This window comes from Chiloscyllium punctatum, chromosome 49 (genome assembly GCF_047496795.1).
Source record: "Chiloscyllium punctatum isolate Juve2018m chromosome 49, sChiPun1.3, whole genome shotgun sequence".
Classification (NCBI taxonomy): domain Eukaryota; kingdom Metazoa; phylum Chordata; class Chondrichthyes; order Orectolobiformes; family Hemiscylliidae; genus Chiloscyllium; species Chiloscyllium punctatum.
In genome coordinates this window covers 11,097,986-11,113,062 of record NC_092787.1, presented here as the reverse complement: position 1 = coordinate 11,113,062, position 15,077 = coordinate 11,097,986, and the positions used below count along the sequence as shown (strand labels likewise).

General features: G+C 40.1%; 1 long non-coding RNA gene across 5 annotated transcripts in view; it reads right to left on the bottom strand.

Moving 5' to 3' along the window:
* Positions 1-15,077, bottom strand: part of LOC140469673 (uncharacterized) — a 92,893-nt gene that overhangs the window by 42,682 nt on the left and 35,134 nt on the right. For 4 of the 5 annotated variants that reach the window (XR_011956198.1, XR_011956196.1, XR_011956200.1 and 1 more), the window contains 2 exons: positions 8,339-8,539; positions 5,596-5,753 (listed from right to left, as the gene is read on the bottom strand). This is a non-coding gene — a long non-coding RNA (uncharacterized lncRNA). Of the gene's footprint in view, positions 1-3,251; positions 3,316-5,595; positions 5,754-8,338; positions 8,540-15,077 lie in introns of all 5 variants that reach the window. The other variant, XR_011956197.1, reaches the window with a different exon arrangement.

Sequence of the window (15,077 nt, the reverse complement as noted above, 5' to 3'; positions counted from 1 at the left end):
TGATCCCCATATCTCTGAGTCAGAGTGAACAAGAGCCCTCCCCAGACTCCATTAAAAGGGGGGATTGCTGCTGTATTGAGCCATCACCACTCTTCCCCAACACACCTCCCAGTTTACCACCTTAGTTTTGTAGAATTACAGAATTGCAAGAGACCTCAGCAATGGCCAACACAGGTGACAGTGAGTTACAACATTTTCTTTTACAAATAAGAAAGATCCCTATTCCATTGAGGTGTCTGGTGAACATAACTTACAGGGGTCATTAATGCAAGCAAAGATACATAACCAAAGGTACATTCCCATCCATTGTCCCCTGAACTCGCCACTGAATTTTCCTACTTCTCTTGGAGCCCTTTTTCACCCAATGCAATATTAAGCAGTTCTCTTATTGCCCTCTTTTCTAATTGCTCCTTTTTGGAAATTCAATTGCACTTCCACAATTGGCTGCACATCATGTGGGACCCTAGCCAAGTGTAAACAAGTTGATTCAATACAGGAGAGGGCAGGAAATGACAGCCAAATCTGATCTTCTCTTTATCAAAGATTCACATGACTGCTGTCCAGCAGTGCAAACCAGGAACAGGGTCCTGATCAAAATGTTCTCCTCACTAGCTCAGGAACGCAGAAGCTAATTAGACAGAAATCAATCTGCTCCCATTAAGATCAGCTAATTAAGCACAGCCTGACTTAAACTCAGGGGGGAAAAAACCCAGAAAACGCTGAAGATGCTCAACAGAGCAGCCAGCATCTCTGGAGGGAGAAACAGAATTTATGTGTCAGATTGATAGCCTTTCATCAGAACATAGCCGGAAAAGCCCAGCAGGTCAGGCAACATCCGAGGAGCAGGAGAATCGATGTTTCAGGCATAAACCTTTCATCGGGAATGTTGCATTGAGTCATATGGACTCAAAGAAAAGTAGGAAAATTCAGTGGCCCTTAAGGGGGGGAATGTACCTTTGGCCATGTACCTTTGGTTGCATTAATGACCCCTGTAAGTTATGTTCACCAGAGACATCAATGGAATATGGACCTTTCTTATTTGTAAAAGATAATGTTGTAACTCACTGTCACCTGTGTTGGCCATTGCTGAGGTCTCTTGCAATTCTGTCATTCTACTAAAAGTTGACCAGATTTGCCAAAAATCCAATTGGCTTATTCACTTGGAGAAGATTGTAACATTAAAAGAGACCATAGGGTAGAAATCATAGTTCTGACCACCAAGATTTAATTCTGGCAATAGATCTACATTTCATGAGAAGTTGAATAATTCCTGATGAAGGGCTGATGCCTGAAACGTCGATTCTCCTGCTCCTCGGAAGCTGCCTGACCTGCTGTGCTTTTCCAGCGCCGCGCTCTCGACTCCAGCATCTGCAGTCCTCACGGTCTCCTTTCCCTATCAGAACATACACGGCTCATTCCCCAACACGTAGGAGGTATTTGTCACCGAGCCATTTATCACCGTACAATACAGCTCTTTTTAAACACGGAAAGCTTGTGTGGCAGGTTTCTCTGGTGTATAAGTGCTGGACAGCTCAGCAACAGAAGGTCGATTGTATAAGTGGCAGCTCAGGTTCGGGAAGGTGTGACGGGAGCACTTGAGCAAGCAATGACTTGCCATGGGGGCAACTTGATCTTGAACAAAGTGTTAATGTCCAATTTTCTTTTAGGCAGGTGAACAGTATTAAGCCTGGAACGATTAAATTACTGCCCTCAAAATAAAACACCATCATTAATGTATCATAGGTTTGACATTAAATGAATATCTGCAAATAAATCGAGATTGTTTCAGTATCGTCTTATCGCTAGAGAAAAAAAGAATTTCCGTAGACTCGGCATCTTTTCGCGGACATCAGAATTTTGCAATTGTTTTTGAAGTACCTTTGTGAGGTAGGCAAACACAGGAGCCAATCCGTGCACAACACGATTTCACAAAGAATAAAGGAGATGAATGGATCAGGAGTTGGTGGCATTAATTTAGGGAGGAATGTTGTTCCAAGTCAGTGAGGGAACTCCCTGCTCATTCTCAAACAGTGCCTTCACGCCCTCCTGCACAGACTGCTTGGTTTGTAGTTTAACGCCTCATCTGAAGCCATGGAGGTTTCCTTCACCCCTACAGGTTGGCAAAAGATTGCACCTTGTTTAAACAGTCTAACAGAATTAAAACCTGGCAGTGCATCCCATAGAAGACCCACTTAATTGCGCATTGGCTGTGGGAGCTGCAGACGGAGTGAACGAAATGCAGCGTGTGTCAGGAGGACTTTGGTGTCACAGCCAACTGCAGACTGAAATCAGCGAGATGTAACACGGGGTTGTGCCTGGCTGTCCTCTGTTTTACAGTCCAGCTTAAAATGAAAAATTTCATACTGTCTCTGTGTGTTTTACACAAATATAATCCTGAAAGTTTTTTTAAAGCCACTCTTGACATATTGCCACGCATTCTCCACTAGTGCAGTCTGACAGCAAAAAGCCTCGGTTTCTTGTTTTAGGTCAATTTCATAAATTTTAAATCAACCAACCATTCTGCTGTGTGCTGGGGTTGAATCAGAGGTGAGCTTCATCACTCAGCTGTTGACTGCAATACAATTTTTTTAAAATTTAAAGAAAGTAAGACAAAGATGTAATAATTATAGAAGTTCAGGCAGGAGATGACACACTTCCATAGTGTTTTGTCTTTATACATCGAGGCCACTGAAAAAGAAAAAAAATCAAATCCAAAAAAGAGATTGTGATTTACTGAAAGGGAAGCTTTTTTTTTGTCCCAGATTATTTCTTTGGCTCTCTCAGTAAGCAGTTTCTCAGGCTGATTGCTTAGATGCTAGCCAAAGCACAAGTCATTATTATTGCATTAGCTTAGCCTTTCAATGCCATCAGAACTTGGCCCAAATGAACTGAACACTTTCAGGGAAATGATATCTCTTATAAAGTGAAAAATAGATAATTGTTGATTCATGGCAACATTTGTGTGTATTTAATGGAAGCCATCTCTCAAATTACCACCCAATTTGGTGCACGCACACACACTTACAGAGCGAAAGCTTACTTTGTGTTTCCATTTAACCTTACCCAAAACCAAACAAGATTTAAAATCCAACAAAAAGTAATTGCCCACCCTTAAAAAAAATTAGATATTGATCTTGTTGTCGAACCTAAGGAACAAACAGGTTAAACGAGTGTTTTGTGCTTTTCTTGTCATCTCAAAACACCTGTCTAGGCAGCAAGTATTCATTCTCCATAGTGATTCAAGCACATACCTTATTGAGGAATTACTGACAGCTGCCATTCCTCCCTGTTTTTATGTAAATTTGCTCCAGTGTGCTGTAATAATCCAATGCATCATAAATCAGACTTATAATAGGTACAATTACTAATTCAATGTGTTATTTAAACTGTAATAGGTTTTCTCCACTGATTTCTTGGCTTCACATAAGTTTTACACTGTATGTGGGAATAACATCTTAATCGAAGATGAGGATATCTGTCTGGGACTGCACAATTACATTTCAGCCCCCGAGTCTTGTCACATCACTCATGTGAAGCTGAACTACAATGTAATCCAATGTGATATAAAAAGGTTCATACACATTCTTAAAGGGATACTGCCACTTGATAAAAGTCACATAAGAACCCAAAGTGTAACAGAAAAGGTGCAATGACCATCCACACACGCACACTCACTCAAACACACACACATGCACACACTCACACATTCACTCACAGACACACACGAGCACACACACTTACACACGTACACACACACTCACTCACATACACACACAAATATGTGTACACACACAAACACATACACACACACACGCACCCAGGTGGGTGGCAAAGTGGTGGCAAAACTGCAGAGTAGTTCTCCCCAGGTATATGACTGTTACATCAAAATGTCAGCAAAGCTCCTCAGTACATGGTTAGGACAATGTGATTATAAAATATTCCATGTGAAGAAGTTGAACACTGTGTGCTAGCAAGCTAAGCCGGGGAAGGATGTGGAATCAAAAAGACCACTCACTCGGTTTCCATCACTTAAATTACATTTCATTCTGCTTGTCACAGCAAGGCAACACAAGTAATGGAAAAAACACATGGTCTGAAGAGTTATATTTTATTGGGGATCTTACGATTGCCAGGAAAAAACACACAGGGTAGAACACAAGAAAGAGAGCAGAGAGATAATGCTGGAGATAAATTAAATAGGATATTGTTTGCGTTCTAAAAAGAAGTCATGAATCTACCTTTTTAGTGCAATTAAAAGTTCAGGTGTAGAATCATAGTTTGCATAATAATAGAAATGTACAGTACAGAGGAGGCCATTCAGCCCATCAGGCTTGCATTGACCAACAGGTGGCCATTCAGCCTAGTCCTACTTTCCCGCTCTTACACCACAGCCCTGCAGATTCTAATGCTTCAAGTGTACAACCAAGCACTTTGATTGATTGATTTCTTGATTTATTGTTTCACATGTACTGAGATTCAGTGAAAAGTGTTGTTTTGCATGCTATACCGTAGAAAATGCATCAGAGTAGCTGAACAGTGTGCAGAATACAATGTTACAGCTGCAGAGAATGTGCAGACAGAGAGAGAGAGAGAGAGGGAGAGATCAGGACTAGTATTTGAGAGGTCTGATCAAAAGTCCGATAACAGAGGGGGAAAGCTATTCTTGAAACTATTTACACGAGTATTCAGACTTTTAAATCTTCTTGGAAGAGATGGTAATTGGGGTGAGAGGGGTCTTTGATTATGTTTTCCCGAGGCATTGGGAAGTATAGATGGAGTCAGTGGGTGGAAGGCTGGTTTGTGTGATGGACTGGGCTGTGTACACAACTCTCTGTAGCTTCTTGTGGTCTTGAGATGAGCAGTTGCCAAATCTAACTGTGATGCATCCGGACAGATTGGGGCATCTATAAAAATTGGTAAGATTGGTAACTTAGTAACTACCAAAAATGGGTAACTTATTTATCATTATACAGGTTTCTGCCTCTGCCACCTTTTCAGGCAGTGAGTTCCAGATTCCCACTACACTCTGGATGAAACTAAATTTTCCCATTATCCATTATAAACCTATAACCAGGAGGAATGGGCTCTTTCTGTTCAAATGGTGTCTTCCCTTCCTTCCAACTGAAAGAATTCCAGCCTATTCAATAGTTCCTCAGGTAAGATCACTTCGCTCAAGTTAGCTCGCACACACATTTGCAAATCAGCAAATATAAAATCTCCTTTGAACTAGTACAGTTGAGCAGCCTTTTAGGACATCTTTTAATAAATTTTGCAACAAAGGCATTATTCGATATATTGAGGAATGACAACCTGCCTCAATTTTATTAATACAGCTGAAAGCAAATTTATCACAACAACTAACTATGTTAATCAATGTCTGGCCCACTACTTGTGAAACACCTGATGTTAAATAATTGAGAAAGACTCCTTTGAAAAGTGCACAGAACAATTCACAAGTTACACTGGTGCAGAGAAGTCAGAGCGTTAATTTTCTTTTAAATAAATGACTTTAAAATGCAAGTGCATTCAATCTTAAAAAAGCTTAATTTTAGAAGCATCCTCAAAAGCTTGCAAATGGAAAATTACATGTCCTACCTCAGGGTTTAGCCAACTTTGTAGGTTGTATTGGTTTCACATTCAATATTGTTGAATCTAGCCCAAAAGATTGCAGACAATTGATTTGCATTTAATGTCATCTGTGTTCGATCTTCAGTAAACTTTCACGTGGTTTGACTGATTCTGAGCAAATTGCACTGGAAAGAAATTGTGCAACATTTGTCAGCACATAAATATTCATAGACATCTACAGATATACATCAGGACAACCAGCACACTGTGAACAATTCCTGCTAATTTTGAATTCAATTTTAAATTCTAATCCATGCGCAGTTCTGCACAATCCCACAAACACACAATTCGGCAATGTAATTTCTCAGTGCTTAACCCAAATTCTATTTGACTTACTTCCTGCTTCTCCTTCTATAACTTAGAATACTGCCAATATGTAACTAATATAAAAATACAATGTTTTAAGTAATTTCCAGTATAACCAGTAAGTGACTGAACTTATATCCTGGTGCAGGATATAGCAAAAACTGGAGATCTCACAACCCGATTCATACTGGTGTTCCTTGCCCACAAGTGCACTGGTGAATAGTCTTTTACTCCCTGAGAATATGGAGCAGAGCCCAAGTATCTTTTATGTTTTTACTTGTCAAGATATGGACTTGTTTAACTTGAAAAACCACAATTATTTTTTCTTACTTCTATTTCTTGAGCATCAACATTTTCTTGTTGCTTTCATGTTACCTATTCAAGAGTTGTCACTGAACCATGAGCCACCTGGAATCCTGCCTCAACCGTGCTTACAAGTGGGTTCAGTCCATGTTCAGATTGGCAAATCTTGTGTGGCTGCTGCTCTGAGGGAGATGGAATACTCCCCACTTGCATAATGGGTGCAGCCCCAACAACACTCAACAAGCTGGATACCATCCTGGTCAAAGCAGCTCACTTGATTGGCACCACATCTGTAAACATACACTCCCCTCGCCACTGACACTCAGCAGCAGTGTGTACAATCTGCAAGATGTACTGCAAATATTCACCAAGGTTCCTTCGACAGTACCTTCCAAGCACAAAACTCTTCCATCTAGAAGGGCAAGGGCCACAGATATATGCAAGCTCCCCTCCAAGCCACTCAATACCATTCTTTTGGTGTCATTGGGTCAAAACAATGGAATCCCCTCCCTCGTGGCATTATGGGTCTACCTCCACCAAATGGAGTTCAAGAAGACAGCTCACCACTACCTTCTCAAGGGCAACTCAGGATGAACAATAACTGCTGGCCTGATTAGCGACACCCACATCTCATGAATGAATGGAAAAAGAATCCAGCACAATGCAGCACATTATAGGTTAACAATTTAGAAATTTTGTACATATTTTAAATTGACAAGAGATTTCTCTATTAAATCTTGTAACCAAGGAACTTTTCATCATCAATATACTAAAAGGAAAATAGTGCAGATGCTGAAAATCTGAAATGAAAACAGAGAAGGCAAGAAACACCCAGTAGATCTGGGTTCTGTGGACAGAATTAACAACATTTTGAGTCCAGTGTGATTTTCCGGAACTCTTCATCATCAGTCATTAGTCCATTACGTTCAAAGAAAGAAACTCCTACCACCTTCAAAACAAAAATATAGAACAAGCTAGTATTTAGTAAAATGGAGAAATCTTCCAAAACTTGTCACAGTGGACATATTGAATAAATCAATCAAAGTACTTGCTGGGGAGGCAACAATTTGTCAATAATAGCTGCTAATATCAGTCGGTCAGTATTGTGGCCTGGCAACACTGTGCAACTTTGATAACGTGAGAGTGCAACAGATATCATGCTCACTTTACAAACTTGCACTTATGGTTTGGTTTCTCAAAACTGAAAGGGACAGATGTGTTGAAAAGTGTGTTGTTAGCTTTTGAATGGAAAACTTACATGCTTTCAAAAATGTGTGTTGACAAAGTGCCACGCTGAAGTTTATCCTGCAAAAAGAAGTACTCCTATTTGCTGGGACACAATACTATTGACACTGAAATTGTGGAAAGAATTAGTGCTCTCTCAGAAGAAGCGAATTAGAGACAGTAACGAGAAAATTGGATAATGAATACACTCGGTTTCAACTCTAGTCAGAAGTGAAACTTCCATCCATTTGCAGCAAAGAAAACATCTAAAATCAATGAGATGATGTTGTTGTGGGCAAATTTATTTCTCAAGGAGAAGAGCAAAGAACAATTTAATCCTCTGTACTCACTAACATCACCAGATAACCAGCGACACCTCTTTGTGGATACATCCTCAAAGGAACACAATGGCAAAATAATTTTGAATGTTTTTGGAAAGTCACAGGCTTGAAACATTAACGTTAATTTTCTCTCCACAAATCTGCCTGACCATCTGAGTATCTTGAGAATTTTGCTTATATTTCACACCCCCTTAATAACAGGGACTTTCCCAAATAGGGCAGGGCACCCCCAAGTTATAAAAACTTCTCTTGTAATTTACAGGAACGTTTTTGTTAAAAAACTAGATTTTCTCTTTGGGGGTCCCACATAGCATTCCAGGATAAGGGTTAATTGTGAGAAGAAACTACCTCCTGACCTGCCCCTTTCTCTTTTAACTGCTTGTTCAGAGTGTGTAGGAATGCCTGGGCATCTGACTTCCTTCAGAATGAGATCTCTCATGCGGGGCAATATTGTGAAATCAGTATTTTGAGCTTGCATTCATCGCCAATGAAACATCAAGATCTACTTGTCACACTCACATTGACCAGTTTATTACCTTTTGCACTACATCCAAGTGGAGTTGCTGCAACACAACTGCTTTGTGTTTGTAATCAGATGGTGACTTGGAGTGTGATGTTGTGTACACTTGTACTAACAGACATGAGACAGAAAGGTATCAACTGCAGTCTCGGCGTGCTTTCCAGATGACAATCAGGAAGTCTCCAGCTGCCGTACAATAGAGTGGAGTTCTGCTTGCCTGGGTGAAAAAGTAGATTCATTACAATTAAACCAAACAGAATATGTTAACACGGCAATAAAAGCTCCCACAACTTGCTTGTTTTGAGTAAAATAAATAGCAGATCTAACAAACTTTAGATGATTACTAAACAATAATATTAAAAACTGAGAAATACAATGTTTGTTAAACTTAAAACATAAATTTAAAACCAATTATTTCCATTACAATTATTTTGCTCACGGTCTGCAGAAAACGGGACTTTTAAAAATATATAAATATACTTTCATAAAGTTCAAAGTCCTTTCATGATTGTTCAAAAACACACACACACACACACCAGCAGTGCCAAAGTTGAGCGCTGGAAGATGATTAAAGAACCTTATTACAGATACGATGTAGAATTCCTTACATGAAAGAGAGCACATTATGAGGGCTTATCCTTTTAAATGACACAAGGTTTGAGAACACGCTGAAACCTGATTAGAGTGACAGCACTGAGTGATACTGCAAACCTGTTAATAACATGAAAATTAGAACAGCCTCATGCAAAGAGCGGAGATTAATTTAGCTCAAGTCCATCTCACGCAAATTGCGAAGTTGTGAATATGTTTCCAGATAATGAGACTTTGCAGTTGTCAGCTCACTTGTCATTTTCTGTAATTAATGTTAAGGAAGACTCCTTCCTGATGGTTCTTATTACTCATGTACCAAGAAAATTTCTTCAGAGAAATAATTTACATTTATTATCATCAGTCTGTTTGTGTGGTTTATTTCACTGCAGAGTAATTTATTGCAGGAACGTTTCTGTTGCGTTGATTAGTCACTCGTCTGCCTGAAATGTAATTTTTCTGATAGCGATGTTAGAAAATTGACAGCCTCACATTTCTCCCCTTTTTTTTCTTTTTACTCTATGTTTTCTTCTGCAAGTCAACAGATACCTCTTTGTTTGAGATGGCGTCTTAGCAAAAGGCAGGTCTCCCACCGTGCCTCAGCTATAATTCAAGTAATATTCATCACAGACATATATTTAAATCATACCTGGGTTTGCTTTGTGTTCGAAAATTTATTAGCCAACTACTTAAATGTTTTATTCATTAGGCTATGTGTAAATAATGCATAGCTGTTACTGCAGTGCGTTAACCAGTTCCTTACCACATACTTGGGGCAATGGCTGTCTGTAATTGCGTAATTTAATTATAAAGAAATCATTACAGCCCCCGTGTAAAACTGAATAAGCAAGTGGGGTAATTTAAATATCAACTTGCCAGGCCAAACTTCAATCAACGGTCACACCAATCGATAAATGCGTTTATGGTAGAAAATATGCAGCGTTAAGTCCAACTGATTTACAGTCTACAGCTGGAGTATTTATTTTCCAACTAATTTGAAGATTAGGATGCATGTCTTTCAGAAAGCTTTCCCCTCGGGTAAAAAAAAAAGCTGCTTGAAATAATTCCACATCACAAGGACATTTTGCTGTTGTTATTGCGGGTTTCAGCTCGAGGAATGAGGGCTTTCACCCAGCTCAGGAGCTGAACTCGCTTCCCCTCGGCTGGTCAACTCTGAAGCTGGCCATCACAACAGCGGAAAAGACCAGACTCGCTCCCCCTCTATAAGATGCCTTTTTACAAAGCAAACCACCGGTACTGCCCTTGCAGGATTCTACGGGAAATCGGATAGAAATTTAAAAAAAGAACATTTGTGGAAAAGTTGCATCTGAGGAGAGAGAATTTGCAGAGTCAATGTTCCAGGGCTGGTGAAAGGACTGTTCCCTTTGTCTCTCTCTCTCTCTCTCCCCACAGATGCTGCCTGACTGGCTGAGTAGTTTCAGCATGTTCTGTTTTTATTGAACTTGGACGTCCTTTATCTCGTCCTAAATCTGTTGAGATTTCTTTTTGATGTGGCAAGCTCCTTGGGGTAGGAGGGGGATGTACTGACCTTCCTCATGGAATGACTGTTTCTGACACTACCCGGGAGCTGGATTAAGAAGTACCATTGAAAGGCCAACTCACCAAATCACAGCAAGAAACCATCAGCTTCTAAACCTGCTCTCTCCACGTCGACTTTAACACATCGGAACATCACAGGGCTTTTGACCATGAAAGCGACTGAGAGAAAGTGAGGACTGCAGATGCTGGAGAGTCAGGATTGGAGAGTGTGGCGCGGGAAAAGCACAGAGGGTCAGACGGCTTCTGAGGAGCAGGAGAGTCGACGTTTCAGGAATGTGAATGATGAAGGGCTTATGCCCCAAACATCGACTCTCCTGCTCCTTAGAAGCTTTTCCAGCGCCATACTTTTCGACTTTGTCCATTAAAGGAAAAGGCTTTGTCTGTTCGGTTTGTGGGAAAAGGATTCAGATATCAGCATGTCCATGGATGAGGGGGGAGTAGATGGGAAGCCAAAAAAATGAGGATGGCCCCAGGTGTCGACATAATTGATGACACAAAGTGTCGATAATTTTGAACGGCCAAAAACTTAGCAGAGTGAATACAACGCGGGACAATGTGAGGTTGTGCACTTTTCCAGGAAGAACAGAAGTCTGCATATTATTTAAATGGAGAGAGACCTCCGAAACTGCAGACGTTTGGGGGTCCCAGTGCAAAACGCTAGCAACCAAGTTCAGTGAGTAAAACAAGACAAATGGAATGTTGGTCTTCATTTCAACGTGAATAGAATAAAAAGAGAGGAGGCTGAGTGGAAACTATGTAAGGCACTAGTCAGATCACAGCTGGAATACTGTGAGCAGTTTTGCATCCCTTATCCAAGGAAGGGTATATTGTCATTGGAGGCAGTCCAGAGAAAGTTCACAACGCTGATCCCAGGGGAGATGGGAAGAGATTGGGTAGATTGGAGCTTAGAAGAATGAGAAATGACCTTATTGAAACAGATGTGATGACTTAGGGGACTTGACAAGGAGGATGTGGAAAAGTTGTTTCCCCTTGTGAGAGAATTCAGAATCAGAGGGCATTATCTCAGGTTGTGGTGTCACTTATTTAAAACAAAGATTTGAAGGATATTTTTTCTCTCAATCTGTGGAATGCTTTACTGCAGCAGGGCTGCAGAGATTGGTTCATTATGTTTATTCAAGGCTGAGATGAATAGATATTTAATCAGGAAGGAATTGAGGGTTTTAGGAATGAGGCATAAAAGTGGAGTTGAAGATGAACCACGATCTCATTGAATGGCAGAGGCTGTAGGTGATTACACAAGAGAGTTGACAATCATACTTGTTAGCAAGTGATTACTGATGCCTTTGACTTGAGAGAGTATAGAGGAAAATCATCAGGGTGTTAAAAACGGAAGGAACTGTGGATGGTGCAAATCATAAACAAAAACAGACATTTCTGGGAAAGCTCAGCAGGTCTGGCAGCATCTGTGAAGAAAAATCAGAGTTAATAATTCAGGTCCAGTGACCCTTCCTCAGTTCTGAAATTTTAACTCTTGACTTCTTTGCCAGACCTGCTGAACTTTCCATCAATTTCTGTTTTTGTATCATCAGGGTGTTGGCTGGGCTGGAGTGTTTCAGCTATCAAGAGAGACTAGATAGACTGGGGTAGTTTTCCACACACCAGACTGAGGGAGGGTCTGACTGAGGTGTACAACGTTTGGAGAGGAATAGACAGGGGAAGTAGAGGGCAATGTTTCCCTTTAGTACAGCAGTCAATAACCAGGAGACACAGTTTCAAGGTAAGGGCCAGTAGGTTTAGATGGGATTTGAGAGGAAAAGAAAGTCACCTAATAGTTTGTAGATATCTGGAACTCACCACCTCAAGGCAGGAGCTGTGGAGATATTTAAGAACATTTTAGGTGAACACTTGAAACACCCACGCACACAAGGCTGCAAGTCGTGATGGTTGTTTACTGACCAGTAAGGACACAATGGGTTGAAAGGCCTACTGCTATGCTGTAAAAACTTTATGATTTGATGGGCTGGTTGGCCTACTTCCATGGTTACATCTTATGGTCTTGTCTCAGTCTCAGCCACAGGCCTCTACAGCACCCTCTACCATACATTGACGTTTGAAAGAAAATATTTCTTTCAGAAAAACGTTAGACTGAAACTATATTCAAATGAATCACAAGCTAAAGGTTTGGTTTATAAAGTTAAAGACTGAAGATGTAACTCTACTTTTGGAAGTATGAAGACACTTGAACAATACTCTATGCAAAGTTAAAGTAAACATGGGGCAGGAAGGGAGAAGAGGAACATTGGACAAAAATATCTTTTTAGTTCTGGATACCTCTCCTGCGTCACAAATTGTTTGTAATAAATAATCTGAAAACATCTCAAAAAGGTTACAGTTAAAAACATTTTTTTAAAAAAGATATTTCACTTTATGTGAACAAATTAAGACAACGTAATACCATAAAATATTCAAAGAAAGTGGAAATAACTGGGCACTGAGGAAGAGGGGAAGAGGTTTGAATTGATGACTGCAAACTAGATGGATGAGAAGGTTTTGGAGGTGTAATGGCCAATCAGAAAAGTAATGGCTAAGGAAGGAGGTTGCAAAAGATAGTTTGAACATCGCTGAAAGTTCTGCAGCTAAATATTCCATGAATAACATAAAGAAGGTCAGAATTTGAGTATTGCTGAAAAAAGACATCCTATCTTTTTATCTTTCACTCATCAGGACAACTTGCAGGAAATTCCAATTCAAAGGAAAATTAATATTTATACTAAACGAGAGTCTAATCCGTTGGTGTATAAACAAGAACATAAGTTTTGCAGAGGTGAGGACTCACAGAGAGAGTTGAAGTGAAGGACAATGGCTTTGAAGTTAAAACATAAACAAATATGAAGTCAAAGTTACCGAAGACAGAGGGTGAAAGGAGAATAAGATCAAGGCAGAACTGGAAACAGGTAAAATTCTGGACAAGTTGCAGTTTGAAAAGTTCAAATTGTCAGAGTCTGACAAAGGGAATGGTGGAGTCATAATTTCAGGAGATAACAAAGATATGGCTAAGCAACAGAAGTATTTACTTAAACAGTTAGGCTGCTGGCATATCTTTGACAAATGTTATTAGCTCACTTTGATGAAACAAAGCTATTCTTTTTACTGAAATTAAAGTCATGAGTTTAGCATTAACATTCTTCAGCAGGTTCAGTTGGTTAAATGCAGACAACATCAGATTCAGTGCTAGAAAATAGCTCAAACTGAATGACAAAACTCACAATTAGTAATACGGCAAACCCCACAAATCGCCATGAAAATGTGAGATTGGTCTCTTTCTTACTGAAGTGGTGATAGAAGACCAAAACTTAGCTATTTTAATAAAAGTGCATTGGTGAAACAATAGTAAGAAATCAGTCTTTCCTTTGCATTCTATTGTTAATTTTGCCTCCAGAGAGGGAAGCCTTGACTTCCCGGTTAGGTACAAAACCCCAGTGATTTTTGCTGATTGGTATAACAATGGGAGAGTTCCATTTTCTGTAGTGTAACACTCAATTGGAGGAGAAGCAGCTGCACACTTTCGATGGTGAAATAGATTAACAATGTATAAAGAATTACTTCCTGTCTGAAAATAAGACCGAACCTTTGTTGTAAATTTACCCAATGACAAATGACTTCAGGCATTTGGTTGCTTTCCTAAGAGGCCATTTGCAGTGCAGCTACTGGTGTGAGACTGATGGCTGTAGGTGGGGTTCCAGCCAAGCAGAACCACACTCACATTACTTGACTCATACCTGGCTGGAGCTCACACTGACTTCCTTGTGAAAGAACTGTGAGAGTTGCGGTTTCTCTCACCAAGTAAAATCTCAGGCACTGGGGCAGGAAGCACAGATGCTTTGAACATTTATAACATGCTGAGATATATTTGTAAAGTATCGAAAACCAGAGCTGGCACTCCTGTATATTTACATTCCAGGTGATGTGAGGTGGGTACAGGATGATTATACTTGAGAGTTGGTCTGGGTATAACTGAATTTATGCAACTAGTTAAAAATATGCAGTGTTTATACACTCCAAAGAATTTGGGATTGGTGCCTGCTCATACCTTAACTATTCAAGCATTTTGAAATTCAAAGGCCATAATGACATAAAACAATGGGCAATTTGGAGTACTTGACTAATGGTTATGTTGTGCAATAAGTGCTGATTACTTTGTTCTTGATGATGGACAACTTTGGGCTTGAGATCCAAAACTTAGCTTTGTTAATTGTATTCGGTTCCGTCGGCTACCTATATTTTTCCTGGCTTTCCTGTCCTCTAAATGTCAGTATTGTAATTTTTAGATTCTGTCTGTGCTCAATGAGCATGTAGTGATTGTAACAAGGTCAGCTTGGTGGACCTCACAGAATATGAGCTCCCTGATCGGACCAGACTAACGGTCCCAATCAGGGGGCCCTGGCTGACAGATAAGGAGTGTCAGACATCCTGACACTCAGAGCTAGCTCTACAGGAGATGGACCATTGTCAAGGACATTCCATGTCTAAATAAAGGGCATGTTGGTGATGGGATACCGGCCTCTGTGGAGGCATTTCAGTGGTGACAAGAATAAAGCATGTTCCTAAAGAAACTTGCTCGCAACTGTCATTTTTTGAGTTGGGGT